General features: G+C 36.6%; 1 pseudogene; it reads left to right on the top strand.

The window, feature by feature from the left end:
* Window positions 1-969: 969 nt before the first annotated feature.
* Window positions 970-1,117, top strand: LOC121140123 (annotated as a pseudogene).
* The last annotated feature ends 10,009 nt before the right edge of the window (window positions 1,118-11,126 follow it).

The raw sequence follows: 11,126 nt of genomic DNA, 5'->3' as shown, positions 1-11,126 counted from the left end.
CAATTATACAAGAATAAATTATAGATCAATTGAAGGATAAAATGTATCAAATGTAATAAACTCAACACATATGGTATGCTAATATAGAATGAAAATGGTATTTCAAATTCAGTGACAAAGGATGGAATATTTAATATATGGTTTGGGGACAACTGGCTATCCATATGGAAGAAAAAATTAGGATCTTCACTCATGTTATGAAAAAGAAAAAGAAAAAAGAAAAAGAAAGGAAAAAACACATGGGTTAAATACTAAGTGTAAACAAATAAACATTAAAATTCTGGAGAAAACAATAAGGGTAAAAAAAGAGATTGGCAAGGTAACGGGACCAGAAGTTATTTTTTTAAATTAAACATGTTTCTGTATATAAAACGAAAATATTTGTTATGACGAAAGATACAATAAATCAATGATAAATTACAAACTTGGAAAAATTCTAGTGCTAAAGATGTTAAATCCTTGATTTGTATTGTATGTATATGAACTATCACATAAGGATAAGAAAAAGAATGTCACATGAGAAATATCGCTGGAAGTACATCCTTAAAAAAATACACGAAGATTCAAGCTAACAAGATGTTTCTTAACCCCAAGGAAAGAATTGCCATGTTCTGTTAATTCCAAAACAGACATTTCCCTCCTCATTTGTTTTGTTTCCTTCCTATTAGTGTGGTGTGCTCTGAGATTAATGGTGTGTTACAATCAACATGTTCCAGTTAGCATCCGTGTCATCATTTTACCCATTGCACATGTGAGAACATGGCTGTTGCTTCTGGAGTCATCTCTGAGAAACTGCTATCTATCTCTCATTCAGTTAATTCTCAGGAGAAAAGAACACGAGTATCAATTATTACCTGAATTTTTGCATTGACACTGTCACACATGATCAAGGAGGTCCCCACACAAGGAGATTTAATCCTTTTCCTTAGCTGAAAAAGTGTTCTGTGTGTACATAGACAAAAGTTGTTTTAACAAAGACAAGATAACATGATCACAAAGGTGGTTTTCTCAGGCTTATCCATTGCACTCTGGATGTGCTGACCCTGTGATTTCCCCAAATATGGGAAACTTGACTGCATAATTCATGGTAGTGTGACCTACATTCATGCTCTTCTTTGAGAAAAATGAAAATAAAAGTAAAAATGTTGCACTGGTGATTTATGTAAAATCTTGTGGTCAATAAGAAAGAAATGCAGGCCAGTGAGATGGCTCAGTAGCTAAAGGGCTTACTGTACAAGCCTGATAACCTGACTTTGATCACTACAATCCCCAAAGTTGGGGCATTTTCTTCTCCATTCCATTCCATGGTAAATTTATTTAAATTCCTTTTACATATGTATGTATTTTAGGAACCTTCTACAGTAGTAGATTTTGATATTGCTTTTCAAAAGGCATTCAATGTTACCTATACCTCTCCATAGTCCCTTCTTTACCCTGCCTTCCTATCCCCCTCTTCATTTGATCTTCCTATTCTATTTACATTTATAATAACATATTCTCTTTCCATTTCCTTGGAATATCTGTTCCCTGCCCACTGGCACTTACTAGATACCTAACCACTTTGAACATTTTGTGTATTAATGAGTTCCCTCTGAGACGGAAGTTTTTTAATTTTTAGAGGAAACTGCTACACATCATCATAAATAATTTGGTTATGAGGTTAGCTCAATGACCCTCACTCCCTGTTCTTTCCTGTTCCCCCTCCTTTCTCCCTTTTCCCCCTTTTTCTCTTTCATATATCACTTCTCTCTCTCTCTCATTCTTTCTCTCTCTCTCTCTCAAGCTGCTAACTGCTTTTAAAAGGTCTTTACATTCTTCAGGCACAGTGTATGATTCTTCGTAAAAGGTCCAGGATGAATGTAGCTTCTTTAAGCAACAGAAATGGAATCTATTTTGTTCTAGAGCTTTAAGTTGTGCTGTCAATTCTCTAGTGTGACTATTCTCCAATTTCTTCATGTGGGCACTTAGTGCTATGAACTTTTCTCTTAGTACTGCTTTCAAAGTGTCCCATGAGTTTGGGTATGTTGTGTTCATCTTCATTGAATTCTAAGAAGTCTTTAATTTCTTTCATTTCTTCCTTGACCCAGGAATGGTGTAATTGTGCCTTGTTCAGTTTCCATGAGTTTGCAGTGTTTCTGCAATGTGTGTTGTTGCTGAATTCTAATTTTAAGCCATGGTGTCCAATAAGATACATGGAGTTATGCCAATTTTTTGTATCAGTTGAGGTTTGCCCATTATGTTATTGATTTTAGAGAAGGTACTATGTGGCACTGAGAAGAAGGTATATTATTTTGTGTTTGGATAGAATGTTCTATAGATGTCTGTTAAATACAACTGGGTAATAACTTCTGTTAGTTCCTTTGTCTCTTTTTTAAGTTTCTTGCTGGTGGTCCTGTCTAGTGGTAAGAGCAGGGTGTTGAAGTCTCCCACTATAAGTGATTGAGGTTTTACATGTAATCTAATTTTAATAATGTTTCTTTTATGAACATGTGTGCCTTTGTATTTGGGGCATAGATGTTCAGAATTGAGAACCTATCCTGATGGATTTTTCCTGTGATGAATATGAAATGATCTTCTTTGTCTCTTTTGATTGATTTTGCTTGAAGTGTAATTAGTTAGATATTATGATAACTCCACCAGCTTGTTTCTTGGAAATAATCAAAGTGAGGACTGAAATCAATAAAGTAGAAACAAAGAAAACAATACAAAGGATCAATATAATGAAGAGTTGGTTCTTTGAGAAAATCAACAAGCTAGACAAACCTTTATCCAAATTTACAAAAGGCAGAGATAGAACATGCAAATTAACAAAATAAAAAATGAAAAGTGGGACATAACAATGGACACTGAGGAAATCCAGAGAATCTTCTGGTCATACTTTGACAACCTGTACTCCACACATTTCAAGAATTTATAGGAAATGGACAATTTTTTGGATAGATATCCTGTACCAAAATTAAATCAAGAACAGATAAGAAATTTAAACAGATCTATAAACCCTAATGAAATAGAAGCAGTCATCAAAAGTTCCCCAACCAAAAAACCCGGGGCCAGATGATTTCAGTGTAGAATTCTACCAGAAATTCAAAGAAGAGCTAATACCAATAATTCTCATGTTTTTACACACAATAGAAGCAGAATGGTCATTGCCAAACTCCTTTTATGAGGCTACAATTACCTAGGTACCCACACCACACAAAGACACAACTAAGACAGAGAACTACAGACCAATCTCTTTCATAAACATTGATGCAAAAATACTCAATAAAATACTGGCAAATTGAATCCAAGGACACATCAGAGAAATCATCCACCATGATCAAGTGAGCTTCATCCCAGGGATGCAGGGATGGTTCAACATATGAAAACCTATCAATGTAATCCACCATATAAACAAACTGAAAAAGAAAAAACACATGATCATTTCACTAGATGCTGAAAAAGTCTTGACGAAATCCAACACCCCTTCATGATAAAGGTCCTGGAGAGATCAGAGATAACAAGAACATACCTAAATATAATAAAAGCTATATAAAGTGAACCGACAGTCAACATCAAACTAAACGTTTTCTCATGGTACCTTGTTCCACTATCGTTTCTTCCATTGCACATGGATTTCATTCTTGTATGCCCTGAACCTTACACAAGATTAGCAGCTGTGGGGGTTACTTGGGAGACTTGCCAGAGTCTTATATCTCAGGGATGTTAAATTCTAGTCTGTCTGAGGTCAAAGGCTGAAGAAGATGTATGTGTCCTGGAAGACAGGAAATGATGTCAATGTTAATATAATGCTAATCTCATCCAGTATCACCCTAAAGTTTAATCAAATTTATGAGCATCCCATAGTGCAGTCAAATTAACCTTTGAAGTTGCTTTTGTTGTATATTCTGTCACAGCTCAAGGCAGAGTGTTTACTTCCCTCTCACCAATCAAATACAAGTCTTACAAAGAAAAGAATCATATGCCATTTCATAATATCAACAGATTCTTTAAAAGTGTTTTTGATCTCCAAAATTTGCAAAGAACTCAAGAAGCAAGTCTCCAAAGCACCAAAGAATCCAGTTAAAAAGTGGGCTGGAGAACTACATACAGAATTTTCAATAGAGGAGTCTAAAATGGCTGAGAGGCACTTGAGAAAGTGCTCAACATCCTTAGCCATCCGGGAAATGCAAATCAAAACAACTCTGAGATACCATCTCACTCCTGTCAGAATGGCTAAAATCAAAAACACCAAAGACAATTTATGCTGCAGAGGATGTGGTGAAAGGGGAACACTCCTCCATTGCTGGTGGGAGTGCCAACTGGTTCAGCCACTTTGGAAATCAGTATGGAGATTCCTCAGAAAAATGGGCATAAACCTACCACAAGACCCAGCAACTCCACTCTTAGGCATATATCCAAAAGATGCCCATTCATACAACAAGGATGTCTGTTCCACTATGTTCATAGCAGCATTATTTGTAATAGCCAGAACTTGGAAGCAACCTAGATGCCCCTCAACAGAAGAGTGGATAGAGAAAATGTGGTACATTAACACAATGGAGTACTGTTCATCAGAAAAAAAAACAATGGAATCCTGAGATTTGCAGGCAAATGGATGACACTAGAAGAAACCATCCTGAGTGAGGCAATGCAGTCACAAAAAGAGAAACATGGCATGTACTCTCTCATATATGGATTTTAGACATAGATCTGGGGAGTGCCAGCCTACAATCCCATGGCCAGAGAGTCTGGGAAACAGAAACTTCATTCAGTGGCTGATGGAAGAAGAGGCAGACTCCCTTGGTTAAGTACTGAGCTGAACTCAAGAAAGCCAGTAACAGAGAGGGAGGACTAATGACCAAAGGGATTAAGACTGGGCTGGTTTAACCCCAGAAACAGCTGACCTGACAAGGGTTAACTCTTGAATCCCAGGCTGAGGCCTGGGAATCCAACATGGGACTGATCAAGACGCCCTGAATGTGGGTGTCAGTGAGGAGGCCTAGGTAATCTATTGAGCCATGGGCAGTAGATCAGTACTCATCCCGAGTATACACATGGACTTTGAACTCCCATCCAACAATCTGAGATGAACTCTCACCCTGAACTCTTGGGGGGGAGGGTCTAGGCCCTGCCCTGTATGAAATGACAGACTATGGACACCCCCATGGAGGGCCTCACCCTCCCTGGGGAAATGAGGGGATAATGGGGGAGTTGGGGGAGGGCGCGGGAGGAGGGGAGGGAAAGGGAGAGGGACCTGGAACTGACTTGTGAACCAACCATGTTTCTAATCTAAATTTAAACTTAAAAATAAGAAAAATTTAATAATAAAAAAGAAGAAAAAAAAGTGTTTCAGATGAAATCATGTATGTCAAGTTGAAGATTTGTTTGAGCATAAACAACCCAAGCATATAATTCTGGGCTAGCGTAACAAAACAAAAAATGGATTTTGCAAGGTTAAGGTGTCAGGTCAGTACGTTTATTTATTTTTTAGGTCTATTTTGTTTTGTTTGGTTTGGGTTTAGGTTTTTTGAGACAATGATTCTCTGTAGTCCCTGCTGTCTTGGAACTTACTCTGTAGACCAGGCTGCCCTTGAACCCACAGATATCCACCTTTCTCTGCCTCCCAAGTTCTGGGACTAAAGATTAAAGTGCTGGGTCTTCTGCTTTTCTTAGGCTTGCATGTGATCAACTTCACATTGTATGCTCACGTGGCCTTTTCTGTCTGTGAAATCCTATACACATTTTCTTATAAGGACACTAGTCCTGTCATCTTAGAACTCTCTCTCTTTATGATCTCATTTAGCATTAATTATCTCCATAAAAGCACTATCTCCAAATACATTCTTGCTAACTATTACAATTTTAATTTATGGTATTTTGGGGAGGGTGGGGGATATGTTCTGTGTATGACATACATCATCCTTACATTTTTCAAAAATTAACAAGTTAGATGCAATTTCCAAATTGTTTTATAACCCTTTATGTATCTGTAAGAATTATGCTTCAGTTAATTGAAGAATATTTTTATATGTACAATTTTCAAAAAATATTTTATTTTCATTTTATGTATGGATGTGTATGTGCTCTCTCTGTGTCCTCTCTCTCTCTCTCTCTCTCTCTCTCTCTCTCTCTGTGTGTGTGTGTGTGTGTGTGTGTGTGTGTCTGTGTGTGTCTGTGTGTTCCCTAAGAGGCTAGAAGAACCAAACTCCAGTCCTCTGTTAGAGCAGCAAGTGCTCTTAACTGCTGAAGCCATTTCTCCATCCCCTACATATCCAAGTTTTCCCCTTTATCAGTGCTCATCCAATTGTGTTTTTAGTGAAAGGAAATAATTAAGATTGGCTAAACCAACAAAAAATGATTTCACCATGTATTGTATTTTCTCATTTCAAAACGAATATGTTTATCAGTCTCAAGTTTTTACATAAGTACACAAATTAAGATGTCAGAGAGTGCTCCTAATCCACCATATCCAGAAACATTGAGAGGTGTTAACACTTGGGTGTATGTCTTTTCCTCCTGTCTAGTATTTTTTTTACTATCATTTTCTGTATAAGGTGTCACTGTGTTTGTTGCTTCTTCATCTTTTTTAACACATGTGAGAAATCACCCATATTACTACTGGCTGAAATATTTTCTCTTTTCCAGTCTTGTCCAGATCTACATTTCTAAGATTTTCTCTCATTCCCCCCTTATTATTCCTACAGCATTCACCTCAAACAATAAAATATTGAGAATACATTGCAAAGAAATTCCAGATGCTTTTCCTCCCAAGTATTTATCAAGGCGTCTTTTCTACCTTGTCTAAGACCAAAATAGTTTGCTTCTTTTTTGTACAATAGCATTTAAAAAAATGGTATACAAAGTAGCATATTTCCTTGGAATTTCATATATACTTACTTTGAGTTGATGATCCCCTCCCTTCCATATTCCCTTAAGGCATTATTTTCTCTTCCCTTTGTTCTCTTCTAGTTTCCTACGCTCCATATAAACTTGTTCCCACATAAATATGAATATATGAAAATTAGAAGGTAGACTCCATGTATTTGTCTTTCTGATGCTGGGTAACCCTCTTTGTAAGTGGTCCCGTAGCTCGCCTGTTTTTTTTGTAGTAATCACCACAGTTCATTATTGATGTTTTTAAATGGTGTCTCTTGCTAGACTGTGTGCTTCCTGATTAGTTTGATGATGTATCTTCTACTATCAGCATTTTAGTTGGTATAGAGCTGGCATGTAAACTGTTCTTTGTATATTATAGTCTCATTGGCATATTCAGATAAGCCATTTCATATGAAAATGCAAACATATATAAAATACTTTCACAAATACAAGGCTTTGAGTTGCTTGTATGTGACCTTGTGCAAGGTTAATAAATCTTAATAGTTCAAAAATTGTCATCTGATTTTAATGGGCAAATGTTAATGTGCATTTGCTACCAATATTTAGTAATTATATAAAATAGAAGATATTTATAGCAGCTGATATCTTTATAGTGTATTTGAATACATGATAAATTCATGAACAGTTCTTATCTCCTCGAACAGTTGTATATCTTAAGAACTCATCATCATAAGCATTCTCTGGATTTTCACAGAATTAATCCTGAATAATTAATGAATCTAAAGGAGTTAGACAAGTACTGTAGCATGCTAATCATTTCTTTCAATGTCAATTAGGAAAAATAGTCTCTTTGGCCTTCTATCTTGGAATACATATTATACAGTTAACTTTGAATTTACAAATATGAAATGTCTCTAATTATTGAATAAATGTATTGAGATACATGTCAATGTCACTGGTGAAAGTTAAAGCTTGTAGGAAAAATGAAAACACTTTGATTTCATAGAATTATTAACTATATTGTGATTCTTCTTAAAAATAAATATGTTTGACTTGTGGATCTATATTTACACAATATTTACATATTTCCACAAATGGTATCATATCATAAACACTAATTACTTTAGGAAAATGTAAAATGCAATTTTTAAATAATTTTATGCTAAATGGATATTTATTTAGTACAAATGGTATTGAAAATACAGGTAGCATTCATGCAAACTGCACAGGTCTCTCAAATGAATACTGTTCTCCATTATGCTATTTATATTGATCCTTCTGTTCTTATTTTTTAAATTTTGAGTTGTGTGTGGGTGTATATGTGGGCTGTGCATTCATGTACTATGGCATGTATATCGAGGTGAGAAGACAACTTGAAAATCAGTTCTTTTCTTTAACCATATGTAAAAGTCAATTCTTTCCTTTTACCATATGTGATGTTCTAGGGGGATGTGTCCTATTTGGTAAGAGATTTCCTAAGAGTTATTAAGATCGTAGACAGAGAAATAGATGTCTTAGTCAGTGTTCTATTGCTGTGAAGAGATGCCATAATTATGGCAACTCACAAAATAAAGCATTTAATTGGGGTTTGCTTACATTTTCAGAGATTTAGCCCATTGTCATGGTGTGGAGCATGATGGCACACAGGCAGACAAGACATGGTGCTGGAGAAGTATCTTGGAGTTCTACAACTGGATCTGTAGGCAGCAGGGAGAGAGAGCCACTGGGCCTGGCTTGGGCTTTCAAAGGCCATAAAGCCCACCCCCAGTAACACACTTCCTCCAACAAGGTCATAGCTCCTAATCCTTTCACACAGTGCCTCTCTCTGGTGGCTAAGAATTTAAATATATTAGCATATGGAAGCCATTCGCATTCAAACCAGGACAACAGACAATATACAGTGTTATTCTAGTTTGTCCATGGATAAATATATTTTGCTTGGTATCTCAGCATTTTCACTTCTGTAGACACTAAATAATTTTAGCACATGAATTATTTTTAAAAACACTCCCACTTCTTAGGGAAATTATATGTACATACAAAGACAACGACTTCCAATTAATTTCAGATGTCTCTTTTAATGTTAAAGAAGCATGAACTTGTAATTGAGAGTTAAATTTAGTGCTTTATAATTTCAATTTTCTCTGTGTGTGTTCATGTATATGGCGTATATGCATGTGACTGTGTGTGCATGTGTACACACAGATGAATACATGTGCGCAGATGTGTGTCTAGAGGTCACATGTGATGTCTTCTTTTATTACACTCTATGTTATATTTTGAGACAGAGAGTAATCACTGAATCTGGTACTTACCATTTCTGCTAGACTCATAGGCCTGGGGATCTTTACCTTCTTGCATTAGGCTTACAGATATGGGCGAATATTTCCTGCTTTTGACACAGGAGCCAGGGATAAGAACATGGGTTCTCAGGTTTATGACGCAGGCACTTAAATGACATGAAGCACTCCCTAAGCCCTATTTGCTATATTTTAAAAATACACTTCTTTAATTTGGTAAAATTTGATAATTTACATATGTTTAAATCTATACTAGGAAGAATTTTAATTCTCATTTAGTGCCTATAATAACTGTAGGTTTATTTTCCCCCTTGTAAGATTAAACCATGAAAATTCCCTTTCACTATAATATTATGCTCAAAGCTGTGATACTCAGCATTATTGACTTTTCCTTATGGGGCCTGTTTATGCTGTGTTCTGTATGCCTATTACACCTTCATAGGGATCTCTCTCTTCAGATTTAGAAAAATTTCTATGGTCTTGTTGAAAACATTTTCTGTGCCTTTGACCTGAGCTCTTCTTCTTCTATATGCATTATTTGTAGATTTTTAACTTTTTATATCCTGGACTCTTTGTTCCTTATTATTATTACCGTCATTATCATCATTTGATTTGACATATTTTTCTCCTGAATGATTCTTTTCTTCTACCTTATCTTTGATACCTGAATTTCTCACTTCCACTGGATTCAATCTGCAGGTGGAACTTTCCTTTTTTTTTTTACTTTCGGAGTTTTATACTTTTTTCGTTTTATTTTAGTTTGGCCTTTGTTTAGAGATTCTATCCCTTTATTAAATTCTATTTTAATATCCTGAATTGCTTTTATTATTTCATTTAACTGTCTGTGTTTTAGTGCTCTTATTTCAGACATTTATTCATGTCCTCCTTGAGCTCCTTGAACATATTTATGATTGCTATTTTGATGTCCTGTCTTATGTGTCAGTTAAATTGCTTTTATTGGGGAATATTGTGATGGAGGTGCTGGTTAAAAGGGGAGACATATAATCTTGGTTGTTCATTATGTTTTTGTTTTTGTGATGGATTCTAGATTTAGGCACAATAGCCCTTGGCCGGAGGCCCACTTCCCCATCAGCCTGGGAGCAGGCAGCTGTGAGACAATGTTTACTGAAAACATGTTTACTGAAAACAACCCAGTGCCCTAAGAAATGTTTACTGGAGCTATAAGTTCCCAATAAGGGCTTGCTCACTGAAACACCCTGACTTTGATCTGTCCAATGGCTAGCCACCTCTTCCTGCCCCCTGCTGCTGCTGCCAACTCTGTTGTCAGGGATATAACCACCAGCCAGGAGGAGAAAATGTGTGTGGCAGAAGCTTTTCTGGAGGGAAGCGTTTCTTGGGAAGTTCTCTTGAGCCTTCTTGGGGAGCATAAAGTTTTCTTAACGCAAATAACTTGTCTCTGTGTCATCAATCCCGACACCCTCGCCACATTCTCGGACACAGGCTGCGCAGAGGACGCGGCATCTAGGTATCTGGAATTAGCTTGTTTATAGAATTTCTTTGTATTATTATCTGGTTTTGCCTTTGTTGGGTGAATGTTTGGATCTGTGTTTGGTGTTACATCAACTTGTTACGTTAAGCACCTGATGAATGGTGCTCAGTTTTCAATCTTGGTTAGAATTCTAGGTTTAGTATCCATGTGATAACAGGTAGGCATGTTCATTAGGATGACGGATACATGAGGAGATGGGCGAAGGAAATGTGCTCTGAATGTCATTAACTAGAGTTCCATTTCCAAGTCCATGTAGGCATGGGATGCAGTGCTGGGTGAGATGGCTAACATTCCATAGCCTAGCCATCAGTGAGTGGTTGACATGGAGCAGTAAATTGAACTGACTCTGGGAGTTCTATCTGAAGTTCTATTTGGACTCTGGGTTCAGATTCCAAGCTGTCCAAGATGGCATGATGGATGGGGTAACCTGTCTTTTCAGGAATCAACTGATTATTTTGACTAGTTAAGCCCTGAGTCATGAGTAGTGCTGTTGTGCT

Source organism: Mesocricetus auratus, unplaced genomic scaffold (assembly GCF_017639785.1).
Source record: "Mesocricetus auratus isolate SY011 unplaced genomic scaffold, BCM_Maur_2.0 Super-Scaffold_100003, whole genome shotgun sequence".
In the NCBI taxonomy this organism is placed as follows: Eukaryota; Metazoa; Chordata; class Mammalia; order Rodentia; family Cricetidae; genus Mesocricetus; species Mesocricetus auratus.
The sequence above is the reverse complement of the archived record's forward strand: the minus strand, read 5'-3'. Positions and strand labels throughout refer to the sequence as shown.